The sequence below is a fragment of the Podarcis filfolensis genome (assembly GCF_964270895.1).
Source record: "Podarcis filfolensis genome assembly, chromosome: 8".
Taxonomy (NCBI): Eukaryota; Metazoa; Chordata; class Lepidosauria; order Squamata; family Lacertidae; genus Podarcis; species Podarcis filfolensis.
In genome coordinates this window covers 69053729-69070257 of record NC_139611.1, presented here as the reverse complement: position 1 = coordinate 69070257, position 16529 = coordinate 69053729, and the positions used below count along the sequence as shown (strand labels likewise).

Below are 16529 nucleotides of genomic sequence, written 5' to 3'. Positions count from 1 at the left end.
GGTTGGCAGGCGCAGGGACTGAGTAATGGGAGCTCACCCCATTGCGGGGATTAGAACCACAATCTTCTGATCAGCAAGTCCTAGGTTCTGCAGTTTAACCCACAGCGCCACCCGCATCCCTCGATACAAATAGTCTGGCATAAAACAGCTTCCTATGTAATCAGGGATTGTAATAATATAATAAATGGATCAGGCCCATTGCCCATCTAGTCAAGCATCCTGTCCTCACAGTGGCCAATCAGATTAATATCCCCTACGTATGTAGCTGTTTCTTTGCAACTACAAAGGTCAGAAATCTTACTGCTATATTACTACTACTACTACTACTACTACTACCAATTTTAACAATGCTTTGCAAAACCTGACTCATAGCATTTTGAGTAATGCCTTTCTCCTTGTCAGTGCCTAGATGAACAGATTATCTGCCTCGCTAGCTCCTGTTGAAGCCCTATTTACCCTGTTTTACCTTCTTCTGGCTTCTCATCACTTTTTATGTTTGCTAAGTCAAGCCACCAAAACATTCTTTTTTGTTTCTCTCCCTCCATGCTTAGCTGAAGAAGATCAGCTAATCTTATGTAACCAAATTAGCATCTTGTTTTCTCAGTACACCCTCCTCTCCTCCAAAGGCAGCTGGCCCTTGAGTCATTTCCATTTTAGGACCGGCTCGCTAGAGGTGTTTGGCGCTTGAGGTAGAATGATCCTGGCCTTTTCTTAAAAGGAGTTAACGGCACATACCTTAAGGAGGTGGGAACCTCCTTCCATTTCATATCCACAACGTTGGGGCTACTGCAGAACTGGATGAAGCCATTTATGGAAATGCATTACTAGGAGGGGGAAATGTCCACATCACTTCTTCTAATAGAGAGCTTAGGTGGTGCATGCCAACAGGATTGCAAACAAACTGGGGCCATGGATGGCGCCATGGAGAAGAAGATCGGCAGCTTACGGGGGTTGCTTGTTATTGTAATTTTGTTTTGTTGACTTGACACCTATAGCCTCCTGGATGAGGGAATGGCTGGCTGGAATCATGAACAGGAGCATTCTTGTTGTGGGGTGAGGAAACAAGTGTGGCCTATGACAATGTGTCACAACATATGTCCTCTTATTGGGAAGTTTTGAAATGCAATGTGTAAGATGCCAGGGTTATGATCTGTTAAGGCCCCAGACCTTTTAGAAATGGTCGATACGAAAAAATAATTTGCTGAAATTCACGTTGTACTGTTGCCTTAATTATGGTATTTATTGATTTGGGGCAATTACTGCTTGGCTTTTGTATGCCTAGGGCACACAAAGTTATAAAGGGGGGGGGGAACACACCCAAAAAAAGAAAAGAAAGAAATCTCAGTTAAGCTGTGAATGTGTACAGCCTCCCACTACATGATATAATAGAATTAACTGGTAAAAGTTATAATAAACCATAATTCTATAAGCAAACCACTTAGATATCTCCCTAGAAAGCACTTTGCGAAAATATGTTGTGTAGACCTGCACAGTATGTTTCTCCATTCTTGGAAATGACTTAATAGATTTGAACAAACACCAGAAAATAAAAAAAACCCTCTCGGTCTTTTTTTTTTTTAATGTTCTCACTGGCTGAGCTCATTCTATCTTGAGTGGGGTGGGGCATGGGGAGGAAATTTAGACAGATAAATGCAGCAGAAGAGGCACTCATGTGCATGGCAGGGGGCTCAGACATGTTCTGCTTTACTGTTCCTGCCAGAATAATTTCATTTTTAAAATAGCTGAGCTGCCTGATGCACTTCCTGCACTGCAGGGCAGGTGTAGCAGTGCAGGGGGTACTTGGGTTCAGGAGAAGGCAGTGACTGGTTTGGTGGACTAGGTGTCAGGAGCTTGGTATGGATCTTTGGCCAGTGGTACTCAGCCTTGGACTCAGCCAGCTCATCCTTAGCTTTTGCTTCAATCTTGGAAGACATGACAGCCCTCCTCCTCCTCCTCCTCCTTTGGTGATCACTCGTAGCCGAGTAAGATTGTCTTCCATAAAAATTGTTTTAACAGTGAGTCCAGTGGAGACCAACAGTGAGTGACTGTGGAGACCAATTCTGGATCCACATGTCCTTCCACAGTGGGGACATAGGTTTCTGGGCAGGAGTTGATCACAGTGAGGGTTTGCCAAGTGTGCCTTCCTCTTAGCATGTCCTGAGTTTGAGCGTCTTCAAAGCCCATGAAGGCTTTGGTAAAGGCTGTTCTCTAACTGGAGCGTTCGCAGGCCAGTGTTTCCCAGTTGTCAATGTTTATACTACATTTGTTTTGAGAGGGTCTTTAAACCTCTTTCATTGACCACCAGCATTACGCTTTCCATTTTTAAGTTTGGAATAGAGTACTGTATTTTTCACTCTATAAGACACACCCGACCATAAGACGTACCTAGTTTTTAGAGGAGGAAAACAAGAAAAGCCAGCAAGAGCCACAGACATGCTCGCTTGGCGCGGCTCTTTAGAGCGGCTCTTGCTGGCTTTTCCAGGAGGTGGGAGAAGGGACTGATGGGCTGCCCTCTGTCCCTTCTCCCACCTCCCTGAAAAGCCAAAGCAAGCTGTGCAGCTATCGCTGAAGCCAGCAGAGCAAGAGCGATAGCTGCGCAGTGGCTCTTCCTCTGCTAGCTTCCCAGCAAAGCGGGATGAGGGACGGAAGGGGCTCCGTAAGGGAAGCCAGCAGAACAAGAGGTGCTGCACAGCTCTTGCTCTTGCTCTGCTGGCTTCAGCGATAGCTGCACAGCCTGCATTTGCTCTATAAGATGCACACACATTTCCCCTTACTTTTTAGGAGGAAAAAAGTCCATCTTATGGAGCGAAAATAGTTGCTTTGGAAGGCGATAATCAGGCATCTGAACAACATGACCATTATTGACCAATCCAATGAAGCTGATGCTGAAGAATCATTTATGTTACATCAAGCACAATGTGCAGTTTAGAAAATCTGAAGTGTTGATTTCTAGACCCAGCCATGCAATCGGCTACCATTCTTCTTAGGTGTTAAGATTGCCAGAGAGGGCCCACCTGGTTGTTCTACCATCCTCAGAAGCTCAGGTGGTGTTGGCCTGGGAGAGGGAGTTCTCTGTGGCAGCCCCTAAGTTGTGGAACTCCCTCCCCATAGCGGTACATCTGGCATCCATGTTATACTGATGGATCACGCCATCTAATCCAGAAGCCCACTCTCAGCAGTGGCCAACCAGATGCCTACAGGAAGCCTGCAAATGGAACCTGAGTGCAACAGCATTTTCCTGACTCTTGACTCCCAGCAACTATGAGTCAACAGTGTGGAGCCAATGGACCACTCCTGCTGCTGCTGCATTTGTGCAGCACTGATATCCCCACTGTCTCACTAAGCAGCAATGACTCTGCTGCCAGGAGGTCAGGTAAGCACCATTCATCCATCCATGGCTGCTCTGCAGTACAGTGGTACCTCGGGTTACAGACGCTTCAGGTTACAAAGTCCACTAACCCAGAAATAGTACCTCGGGTTAAGAACTTTGCTTCAGGCTGAGAACAAAAATCATGTGACGGCAGTGGGAGGCCCCATTAGCTAAAGTGGTACCTCAGGTTAAGAACAGTTTCAGGTTAAGAACGGACCTCCAGAACGAATTAAGTTCTTAACCCGAGGTACCACTGTATATAAAGCCAGTGCACATGCCCCAGCTCAGTGTAACATCTGGCAACAGTTTAGGTGTCCTCCAGCCTAGGGATGTGTGAATCTCTCACTTTCCGTTCCTTTCAGTTTCTCGCCGTTCCAACATTAAACCCAGTTCTCCACATTTCCACATCAGTTTGCATCTTTTATCTTTAGAAAAATCCTCATGAAGATTCATTGGCCTTTTGGTGCAAACTTCTCCTGGTGTACACATTTTTACAATGCCATTTCCCCAGATATAATGCATTTCCCCCCCATGAACATATGCATCTTCATGCACACTTTATCTTCTTGTGTATGCATTCTTGCCTAAAATACTCAGCTAGTGAACAACTTTGGGGGCAGGGGGATGGAAAAAGGAAAATCCCAAAGGATGGTGGTACTTCCATTCCTGAACTGTCTTGGAAAGTGCAAAATTGAGTCAGTTTCCTCTTCAAGTGAAAACTATTTTGAATTTCCAGTACGATGGGAATTGCTCAAAACAATAAACCGGGGCAAATAACACAACCATCTATCTGTTCGGTTCTTATTTTGCAGCCTCAAGTTACAGCAACTCGCTACTCCCCAAGGAAATCAAGGGCGTTGCTGGAGTACCGCGAACAGATCTGTAGTCATCTTAAGATGACATACACAACTGGCATCAGAGAGGTGATGAGGCTTTTTTCCAGTTTGAAATCAAACAAGTAAGATCACTTCCCTCTTTGTCTGTGCTGCTGTGATGGGACTGCCACCCGCCCCCCGGCTCAGCTGCTTGCCAACTGCCGAGAATTATAGTATAGTTTTGCCGGCAGCCCATTAAAAATAATTGGTGTATGGAGAATAGGTGAAATGGAGGGAGGAGAAATTCAAATTTGTTTGCATTTTAATGAGAAACTGCCTAACTCACACTTCTCAAACCAAAATGTGAACCAAAACACAGATACCATTTGAAACTGACACTTTTCTGAATTTTTCGATGCAGTTCTGCAACCAAATAATATGAACAAAAATGAATATTTTTTGGGGGGGGAATGTGCATAAAAGCACATATATCTGTGAAACGTTCATACAGGAATGCATTATATTGCATTACATTGCTTGCAAAAATGTGTATCAAAACTGCAATGCACAAATGTGTTTATTTTTGAGAAATCTGCACCAAAATGCTAACGAATTTTCATGGAAAGTTTTTCCTTATAAAAATAAACCATAAAATGCTGTGGAAATGTGGGTAACTGAAATTCAGTTTGGAAAAATTTGAAATTTGGAGAATCGAATTGACAGATTTGTCCATCTGCAAAAGGGCATTATAGATGCATCAGGTCATTGTCAGAAAGGTAGATTCAGAGTTAGTCCAGGACCTTTCTCTTAGGAATGTTTGGGAAAATAGGATTGACATAATCATAGAATTATAGAGTCGGGAGGGAACCCAAGGTTCATCTGTTCCATGGGTAGGCAAACTAAGGCCGAGGGGCCAGATCCAGCCCAATTGCCTTCTAAATCCGGCCCGCGGACGGTCTGGGGATCAGCGTGTTTTTACATGAGTAGAATGTGTGCTTTTATTTAAAATACATCTCTGGGTTATTTGTGGGGCATAGGAATTCAATCATTTTTTCTTCTTCAAAATATAGTCCGGCCCCCCACAAGGTTGGAGGGACAGTGGACTGGCCTCCTGCTTTAAAAGTTTGCTGACCCCTGAACTAGTCCAACCCCCTGCAATGCAGGAATCTCAACTAAAACATCCATGACAGATGGCCATCCAACCTCTGCTTAAACACCTCCAAGAAAGGAGAATCCACAACCTGGGAGACTGTTCCCCTGCCAAACAGCTCTTACTCTCAGAAAGTTCTTCCAGATGTTTAGGCGGAATCTCCTTTCTTATACAGTGGTACCTCGGGTTAAGAACTTAATTAGTTCGGGAGGTCCATTCTTAACCTGAAACTGTTCTTAACCTTAGACACCACTTTAGCTAATGAGGCCTCCCGCTGCCGCCATGCCGCCACACGGTTTCTGTTCTCATCCTGAAGCAAAGTTCTTAACCCGAGGTACTATTTCTGGGTTAGCGGAGTCTGTAACCTGAAGCGTCTGTAACCCAAGGTACCACTGTAATTTGATGGCCACCAACTTGGATGACTTTTTAAAAGGATTAGAAATATTCACAGGGATAAGACTATCAATGGCTTCTAGCCATGGTAGTTACCTATGCTTTTCCTCCACTGTCTGAAGGCATTGTGCCTGTGAATACCAGTTGCTAGGGATTGCAAGTGAGCAGAGTGCTGCTATGCTGAGGTCCGGTTTTTAAGGTTCCCACTGGCGTTTGGTTTGAGAACAGGCTGCTGGACCAGATGGGCCATTGGCTTGAGTCAGCAGGTTCATCTAATGTTCTTATGTGTTAGAACATCTCAGTAGATTTTTGATAGTTGTGAACATACATGCATTGGCCTTCCATTGACAGAAGACGGTGTGGCTAGATTTACACCTACTTAAACCTGTATTGCCAAACACTATATTTAATGTAGCAGTTCCCTATTAAATGTGGGTGATTGTCAGGATGATGTCAGAGGCTCCCGGCTGGTTGCCCAGGAAAGCATAAAGACAAGGAAAAGTTTCTAGGCATCCTTTTTTTATTTTGATCTTTACAGAGAGAGGCGATGGAACCTTGCCTCTTGGTTAATGGCATTGTCCTGAGTGAATCTCCACCCCCTTCCCTCCCCCTTTCTCATCTGTCATCATCATCATCATCTCCGCTAGGAGTGCTGCTACGTGCCCTTTGTCTTTGAGCTCTTTGCTCTCCTACTTTTAAGGCTCACTGGGTTCTGGGAGATGGAGGGTCTGGAATGTTTTATAAGGACAACATATTAGCTGGGTGTTGTTCTGGCTCTCCTATGATTTCCCAGCTTTCCCCCTCATCTGCCTCTGAGCTGTGACCACCCACAAACCACTGTTGTAAATCTAGACTGTCTTCCTCTTCCTCCTCCTTGGAAGGGTCAGGATGGGGAGGCAGTCTCCACCATTTGTCCTCTGCCCAATCCCTGACTTTTGCCTTTGTTGTAAGGAGTCAACTGATACAGAGATGGGATCACTGGCACCTTGGAAGTGGAGGTCTTCGTCATTCACTACTCCACACTGGGCTAGCTGGATTCTTAACATGGGCCTCACCCTAAAGGGGATATTGAAATGCAACCAGAGATCACTGGTACTTTCTGACTCAGAATTCTCTACTGCCAGGTAGATCCCTCTGATGACCTCATGGATGTTTTCTTTCACCCATCGCAATGACTCCATGATTGGGTGAGACAAGAAGCTTTAAAATATACATCAGAGTGAAAAGTCATTTTTATGACTGCGATTACTGGGAATAGCTGCCAAAGCACCTCAGGTGAGAAACTTCCATAAAAACTGACACCCAGCCAACATTGCTGCAGAGTGGAAAGTTGCAAAATGGCATTCTAATGTCCATAATGAGATATTTTGGCTTCACGTTAGGACCATAAGCCCCCAACAGCCAGATTAGATAGGACGTTAAATGTTGCATGTGCCCAAACAAGGTGTGGTATAGGAGAGGGGAAGCTTAACCCTTCTGGTCTACTATGGTCCTAGTGAAAATTGTCTCTTAAATCCTCTAGAAGTCTGTGGGAGGAAGCTGCCATTGTCATCAATGGAAACTTCAGGGTGGGGTGGGCAATTTTTATTGGCCTTCTGGAGGTTCCCTCCCTGCGAGAAGCCAAGTTACAGGGAACCAGGCAGAAGGTCTTCTCAGTAGTGGCACCCGCCCTGTGGAACCCCCTCCCACCAGATGTCAAAGAGAACAACAACTACCAAACTTTTAGAAGACATCTGAAGGCAGCCCTGTTTAGGAAAGCTTTTAATGTTTGATCCATCACTGTATTTTAATATTTGGTTGGAAACCACCCAGTGTGGCTGGGGAAGCCCAGCCAGATGGGTGGGGTATAAATAAATTATTATTATTATTATTATTATTATTATTATTATTATTACTACTACTACTACTACTACTACTACTATTGGACGATGGGGAGAAAAGTTAATCCCATCATCCCACTGGCAACTGTAGTTTGGGCAAACCAAACAAGCACACAAACAAGGCATGCTAAATACACTGAGACATTTAATGACACATTAAATGTGACATTTGCATGCAAAGAGTCGCATGGCCTAATACCCAACATCTCCATGTAGGGCAGGCCTGAAACAATAGACGGTCATTTCCAGTCAGTGTAGAAAATACTGAGCTAGATACAAAATTAGTTCGATTCCATCAAATGAAACTTCCTCGGTTCCCTATTTTCCTCTCTGTGCCAGGACCTAGCTGAATCTCGCCTCTCTTGACATCAATAACCTGAAAGAATGACATTTCACTGCACTCCTACACCATTCATGGCCCATTTATGAGAGTCCAGCCTCCAAGCATTGTTGGTCTGCCATAGGTTTGATACACCTCTCTGTTTTTGCAGTTACTTTCACCATTTCTGTGAACATGCCACTGTGACGTTAACATATGAGAGTGCTGGAGGTGAAATAGTTAAACAGGTTACCCAATCAGAACCCAGGGCGTGGAGTCAGAGGGACTATAAAACCAGCTCTGGTAGGGGCAAAGGGAGGAGTTCATTGGGAGTTGGGTGGTTGGTTGGAGTGGGAGTGAATTGGGATAGAGTCTGTGGGTAGGTTGAGTTAGTGTAGCGAAATAAGCTGAGTCAGGAACAGTTAGGAACTAGGAAGACAAGTAAATATCTGAGAGGTGGTTTAGTGAGTGAGAGCAGGTAGTGGAAGTTATAGGTCTGGATAGGCACCCCATGATTGTAATTGACCAATACCGTTTATGAAACCACACGCTTGTTAAATTGCAATAAATAAACAGAAGTTTATGTTCCAATTTAACCCTGACTGGACTCAGTATTGTACCAGGTAGGGCCTGGGTGGTGGCACAGGGATCAATAGACGGTGAAAGGTCCGGGGACCCTGTGTGATCACCACAGCCACATATACAGGAATCTCTCTTTACGAAATGATATGAGTTATTCCCACCAGTTTTTGGCAGCAAACATGTTTATTTTCCAAATAATTTTAGTAAGACTTTATATAGAACTTCTGTAGCCATGGCTTATTCTTTTTTTCAAGAAAACATTCTTTTGGATTTATTTCACTGACAGTGCACAAGTGTTAGTCAGCGGTGGCAGCATCGGGGTGATTGTGTATTATTAGTTTTTGCACCAAAGAGAGAGAAAACAGGGGAGATGTTCTTCTCAGCCTAAGTAGCACCAGACTGTCCCCTGTTATCACCACTAGGAGGAGACGAAGAGGAAGAAAATGGTGCTGAAGTTGACCACAACAACAAAATCCCCATGTCAGCAGTTATTATCAATTGTTATTTATCACCTGCCCTTTGTCATGAGGTCCCATGGAGGGTTACAACAATTAAAACACTATGTTGAAACCAATTTGAAACAGAATTACAGAATTAAATGTGAAGAAGTCTGGTGAAACTCAAAGGGTTTTTCCCAGTTTCAACAGGCTCCTCTAATTTTCTGCTTAGAGTAAAAAGACCATGGCAATTTCACCAAGGATTCAAGTATTAACTTCCAATGGCACTTACTTCCAAGTAATTATGCTTAAGAATTCAGCATTTGGCTGCAAATGTATACCCTAGTCTGTTTGAAAATAAAATTTAGGCCAACAGCTAATTCACGCTTTTCTAGAAAAAGAGTTGCCAGAGCTTACCATGAACAGCTTCCTCGTTCTCTTAGAAAGGCAACGGTGCCCTCCAAGAGGTACTGGAACTGAGTTCAAGTGAGTTCCAGCTGAAAAAAGCCCTGTCCAAAAACAATATGCAAACCGAAACACAGCTTTTCATTGAAATATGCACTTTTCTGAATTTTGCAACGCAATTCTCCAGCCAACTTATCTACACAAAATGCATGTACTATGAGATAGTGTGCATAAAATGAAAATATTTGTGAAAATAACACACAATGTATTAGTGAAAATTGCTTTGCAAAAAAAAATATGTATATTAGGATAAGATCACACAAAGATGCTGCTGATGAACTTTCATGAGGACATAAAAAGAAAAAGAAAACACAAGTTTTTAGTCTTAGGAAGTTTCTCCTAATGTTAAGCAGTTTTCCTATTAGATGTGGTCTGGAGCAACATAAAGAAAAGAGGAAGGCAGAATGGAGAGAGGTGGAAGGTAAGACGAATGTTGGCCCAGCAGAGGGCAGCGTTGCAGTGTCTACAGATTTAAAGACCACAGTGCTTTGTATCAATATGAAGATCCTAAGAATGCATAAAGCTGCCTTAGACCAAGTCAAGCGATTCATCTGAAATTCACTGGACAGAGCCCTCATAAGCAGCGCCCAGGTGGAAATTGTTGAAATGTTCGGGAAAATCCAGACATTTGGTGATTGTAATCAAAAATAGCTCAGAAACTCTCCTCTTTTTTTTGAGAGAAAACTCAACAACTTTGGGCAAAACTAAAAAAAAAGCTCAAGAACTTTTGTGTCCAGATTTTCACCTTTTCAAATATGGCCACCCTAGTCCTTCCCCAGCCTTAGAAGCTGGGGATTGAACCTGCAACCTGTTGCAAGCAAAGCTATGACCCTTCCCCATCCTTTTGTGATGATGACTTATCAACGCACCAAACATGCACTCCTGTGATCTGATAAAATCACATAAATAAGCAAACTTGGAGGAATTGTAGTTCTTGTTCTCTGGTGTGCTTTTCTGGTTCTCTGATGTGGCGTGTTCCTCATGTACAGGAATGTACATCTGCACAATAAAACACTGCATAAAATGAATATGGATGCAATCATATGCAAGGTCACATTAAAAATTGAGGGGGTTGTTTTAATTTAGGCAGTGGTCTTATACATATATACCTACACACACACACACACACACACACACACACACAGGAAGAACAAGCAAATTAACAGAAATAATAGACAAACTGAACAAAGTCCATTTCTGGAATTAGTTTTGTGAAATTCCCATAGTTGAACTGGAAACTGAGGAGGATTTCAACACAGGGGAGAGTGAACCATCAGGAAACAGAATGGGATAAATCAGGCATACGCAAACTCGGCCCTCCAGATGTTTTGGAACTACAACTCCCTAGCTAACAGGACCAGTGGTCATGGATGATGGGAGTTGCAGTCCCAAAACATCTGGAGGGCTGAGTTTGCCTATGACTGGGCTAAATTCATACAACTTTACAAAGAAGCACCTCTCTAATTGGTGAAGGGCTGAAGCTCAGTGGTTAAGCATTTGTTTTGCATGCAGAAGATCTATGGTCTAATCCGTAATATCTCCAGGTAGAGCTGGAAGAGAACTTTGCTTGGAACTTTAGAGACAATACTGAGCTAGACAGACCAGTATGCAGTGCCAAATTTACGTATAAGGTAAACAAGCTATAGCTTAGGGCCCCACTCTCTTGGGGCCCCCCAAAAAATTTAAAGGAAAAAACCTGGATGTACCATATTTTTCGCCCTATAGGACGCACTTTCCCCCCTCCAAAAATGAAGGGGAAATGTGTGTGCGTCCTATGGGGTGAATGCAGGCTCAGAGCGCCCCAGGCCTCGGGATGCAGGCTGCTATCCGCAAGCCTAGTTGCGCCGGTCTCCCCAGGCTTGCGGATAGCAGCCTGTTCTGGGAGCTGGGTTCGGGGGAAGCTCGGGCTTCCCCCACCCCAGCCCCGTGCCTGGGGGAAAAATTTTTTTTTTCTTTATTCCCCACCAAAAAACCTAGGTGCGCCCTATGGGCCGGTGCGCCCTATGGGGCGAAAAATACGGTACATTTCCAAAATATAAGATAAAAACAAATAAAATAAAACCTACATAAAGCAAATCTGCTACATACAGCAGATCGTGAAGCTGAGGCTCCACTATTTTGGCCACCTCATGAGAAGAGAAGACTCCCTAGAAAAGACCCTGATGTTGGGAAAGATGGAGGGCACAAGGCACAAGGAGAAGGGGACGACAGAGGACGAGATGCTTGGACAGTGTTCTCAAAGCTACGAACATGAGTTTGACCAAACTGTGGGAGGCAGTGGAGGACAGGAGTGCCTGGCGTGCTCTGGCCCATGGGGTCACAAAGAGTCAGACACAACTAAACGACTAAACAACAACAACAGCAAAAGTCTTTTGTGTTGTGTAGCCTCCTATGAGGTAAGTAATGGGCCCCGCCTGCTAGCCTCCTCCATAAAATATCACTGGTTTGCTCATTTCTATATATAGGATGCCTACATTCTGCATGGACTGGTTGCATGGCCACATGTAGCATGCAGCTGCAGACTGCATTGCAGCACAGTTGAATGTAGGTCAAGCTGTTGTACCTGTTATCTAATATTAAAGAGTGCTTGTAGACTGATGATCAGGCAGCATAGACTAAGGGTATGAGTCTTATGCCTACTGATTGATTTCATGTAATTTGTTACGTGCAAATGGCCTTAGATACCTATTAGGTCCATAAATTACAATATAGCAACACCAAAAACAGTGACAATTTGTTGTTGACAAAGGACAGCTGGACATATAAAGCGCCCCATTACCTTCAGTAGCTTAGGGCCTCATCAAACTTAAATCCGGCCCTGCCAGTATGGTCCTAACTGCCAGCAACCCAGAAAAGCACAATCCTTCCTTCTACTCCTGGTTTTCAAGATGTGTGTGCTACTGCTTATGTAGCCAAATCTTCCTCCCATCTATGCACAAGAGGGAGGTATTAGCAGGCTTCAAGGAACTCCAAGGTTCTCAGAAATATACAAGTTTGCTGGGGGGGGGGCTAAAGGGAGGAAACTGCCCCCCTCAAACCTGTGGTTAGGCTGCAAATTCTTTAAGCACCCTTGACACACCTCACACACAGGCAGCATTCTATAGTGTTATCAACAAAATCAGATCTCTTAGCAAAGCACAAAGGGGCTAATTTACAGAAGCGTGTTGTCTGTAGGCCTCCCTGAGAAGCTTACACACAAGTTCAGAGGAATACAACGTAAGGACACTTTGGACAAAGGATACTGGAATTTTTGTCATCTTTAGAAACACAGCAGGAAGTGTAAGAGCAGTCCCTAGGGTTTATACTTACAGCATGGCGTAGCGGCTAGAGTATTGGGCTAGGAGCTGGGAGACCCGAGTTCAAATCCCTTCTCAACCAGGAAGCTCACCTTGGGCCTGTCAGTGTCTCTCAGCCTGACCTACCTCACAGGGTTGTTGTGGGCTTATGAGCAGGGGGAGAACCTGCGTGAACTTCTTGGAGGAGAGGTTGGGACATAAATGTACTGTGGTACCTTGGGATGCGAATGGGATCCATTCCGGAGCCCCGTTCACATCCTGAATAGAATGTAAGAAGCGACGGCGCATCTGCGCGTGCGCAGGTTGCATTATGCCGCTTCAGCGTATGCGCATGACATCATTTTCAGCGTCTGCGCATGCGCGAGTGGCGAAACCCAGAAGTAACGCACTCCGTTACTTCTGGGTTGCCGTGGAGTGCAACCTGAAAGCGCTTAACCTGAAGCACATTCAACCTGAGGTGTGACTGTACTATGAGGTATGAGCGTCTCCACCCCATAGTTCTGCCTGGACACTGAGGTCCAGCACTGAGGGCCTTCTGGCGGTTCCCTCGCTGCGAGAAGCCAAGTTACAGGGAACCAGGCAGAGGGCCTTCTCGGTAGTGGCGCCCGCCCTGTGGAACGCCCTCCCATCAGATGTCAAAGAGAAAAATAACTACCAAACTTTTAGAAGACATCTGAAGGCAGCCCTGTTTAGGGAAGCTTTTAATGTTTAATAGGTTGCTGTATTTTAGTGTTTTGTTGGAAGCTGCCCAGAGTGGCTGGGGGACCCAGCCAGATGGGCGGGGTATAAATTATTATTATTATTATTATTATTATTATTATTAAGCGGAAGGGGATATAGCAGGTTTGGGGAACCTTTGGCCCTCCAGATGCTGCTGAACTACGACTCGCACCATGCCTTGCCATTGGCCATGCTTGCTGGGCATGATGGGAGCTGTAGTTCAGCAAATAATGAATGGCCAAAGGTTCCGCACACATGGCCTAGAGAAAGGAGTTACTGGCCGGCGTCCCTTATCATCTAGGGTTCAGTCTCCTCATGATAATAATGTAGGGAAAATGATTCACAACTCACCCAACAGCACAGAGCACCTCTGGGTTAAGCTACATCCTTGAAGCAGAAAAAAGCAGAGGCACAGGCACACCCATTTGTGCAACAAGTCCCTCAATGATCCCCTCTCCGCCCTTTTGGCACACAGGAACAAAATTGGTGATTTATGACCAGGAAGGAAAGGGGGAAATTCCCATAGATTTCCACCCTGGCCTAGGAATTAGCCACTGTGAATTTCTTGCTCTGTAATATATGATTCTTGGCCCAAGCTCTCTTGCAGGGGTTTCTAGAGCAAAGGAACAAATGCTGTGACATGAGTCTCTCCTTCTTTAGCTGCACAAAAAGATATGCAAAGCTGCTGTGCATCAAGGAAAAGGAAGAGAGGACGCAGTTCTCCAGCAAAATGATGCGCCTGAAATGCATATGCCAAGATGAAGTGTGCATACTTTAATGCTGATAGTGTACAAAAATACATTATATTACGGGAAACTGCTTTGCAACAATGTGTATATTTGGGGGAAATTGATACAAAAATGTCTATATAAATTAAAATGCTGATTAATCTTCACAAGGACTACGTTTTAAAGTTGCAATTTGGTGTTGAAATGAACGTAAGATTGGGAAACTGAGAGAAACTGAAATCGACAGATTCACCCATCCCTAATTAAGCAGTACAGTGGTACCTCGGGTTAAGAACTTAATTCGTTCTGGAGGTCCGTTCTTAACCTGAAACTGTTCTTAACCTGAAGCACCACTGTACCTAATGGGCCTCCCGCTGCCACCACACGATTTCTGTTCTCATCCTGAAGCAAAGATCTTAACCTGAGGTACTATTTCTGGGTTAGCGGAGTCTGTAACCTGAAGCGTCTGTAACCTGAAGTGTATGTAACCTGAGGTACCACTGTATATACATCTTGTTAAATAAATAACAAAGGAGAAGTCCTGCTGTCTTATCCAGTTTGATCAGTTGTGGCTTGCGCTGATTGGGACTGGTAGGGTAAAAGGAACAGCTGGTGAAGCAACAATAGGCAGAGCCAAGTAATTTTAGTATCGCCGATATCCTCTTCCCTGCTGAGTTCTACAAGGGCGACACAGACAGTCTCCTCCTCATACTGTCAGTAAGTAAGGTGGCAGGCAGAGGGGGGCAGGCGGAGGTTGGTGGGGCAACACCTGATTTGCCCCACTGCACCAGTCTTCACAGAGTTTGATTTCAAAGAGGGGAGAGAATACGATGCCAATGAAACCAGCTGCCACAGTGCAGAGCAATGGGACTCAAATAAAATGAAAGGCGTTGGATGAACACAGCTGCTTTCAGCCTGGATGATGCAAGCACCAGAAGACACACTGTGCCATGGGATGTCCCCTTCTCTATTTTCTTTTTCAACACACCCCTTCCCCATTCCAGTCAGGAGGCACCTCCCAGAAAAAGCAACAAAAAATAAAACCTTTTTTTTTAAAAGCAGTCACCCATTATTTTCTCCAACACAATAGAACACTTCTTGGGTTGGAGAGAAAACAATTCGCCTTGTGTGTCACAACTCCCGTGGAGGCGTTTCAGTGCGTCAGTCAGAACCATTGGCATGAAGAATTGCTGGAGAATAAGAAAGGGAAGGGTCATTTTGAAGTAGTAGCAGAGGCCGTCCACTCAGTGGGGGCTGGTCCATTAATGGGGATTTCCCCCCCACCTGACCTCTACCATCCCAGCATCACTGTGGCTTGCCAGGAGACAGAAGGGGAGGAGCCAAGTGGTGGTGAGGTTGGCATGGTGCAGGCACACAGGCAAGCATCCCAGATTGCCTCCATTTGTACCTTTGAACCTCACCCACCCTCCCAATGTTGTTGTTGTTGTTTAGTCATTTAGTCGTGTCTGACTCTTCGTGACCACATGGACCAGAGCATGCCAGGCACTCCTGTCCTCCACTGCCTCCCACAGTTTGGTCAGACTCATGTTTGTAGCTTCGAGAACACTGTCCAACCATCTTGTCCTCTGTCGTCCCCTTCTCCTTGTGCCCTCCATCTTTCCCAACATCAGGGTCTTTTCCAGGGAGTCTTCTCTTCTCATGAGGTGGCCAAAGTATTGGAGCCTCAGCTTCAGGATCTGTTCTTCCAATGAGCACTCAGGGCTGATTTCCTTAAGAATGGAGAGGTTTGATCTTCTTGCAGTCCATGGGACTCTCAAGAGTCTCCTCCAGCACCATAATTCAAAAGCATCAATTCTTCGGCGATCAGCCTTCTTTATGGTCCTTATGGTCCACATCACTACTGGGAAAACCATAGCTTTTACTATACGGACCTTTGTTGGCAAGGTGATGTCTCTACTTTTTAAGATGCTGTCTAGGTTGGTCATTGCTTTCCTCCCAAGAAGCAGGCGTCTCTTAATTTCGTGGCTGCTGTCACCATCTGCAGTGATCATGGAGCCCAAGAAAGTAAAATCTCTCACTGCCTCCATTTCTTCCCCTTCTATTTGCCAGGAGGTGATGGGACCAGTGGCCATGATCTTCGTTTTTTTGATCAGCCCAATAAGCAGCTGCAATTCTAGCTGACGAGGTCAGGAAAAGCGCCGCTGCCCCACGCCACTGTTTACTGCTGAAATTCCTTCTCCTGCACAGCTATGGAAGGTGCAGAAGTCCTGTCTTCTTTTGCACCTCTCCACTTGATTGTTACAACAAAAACTCACAAAACTAAAGAGGAAGAAAATCAAGACGAATCTATAGCCTTACTTCAAAGCATACACAAGTTAAAATACTAAAACAGATTGACATTGCCACCACTTTC

At 44.8% G+C, this 16529-nt stretch overlaps 1 long non-coding RNA gene across 1 annotated transcript; it reads left to right on the top strand.

The window, feature by feature from the left end:
- Positions 1-4185: 4185 nt before the first annotated feature.
- LOC310769215 lies at positions 4186-9978 on the top strand. Its single transcript, XR_014551535.1, has 3 exons — positions 4186-4328; positions 6853-7003; positions 9777-9978. It is a non-coding gene; the product is annotated as an uncharacterized lncRNA (long non-coding RNA).
- The last annotated feature ends 6551 nt before the right edge of the window (positions 9979-16529 follow it).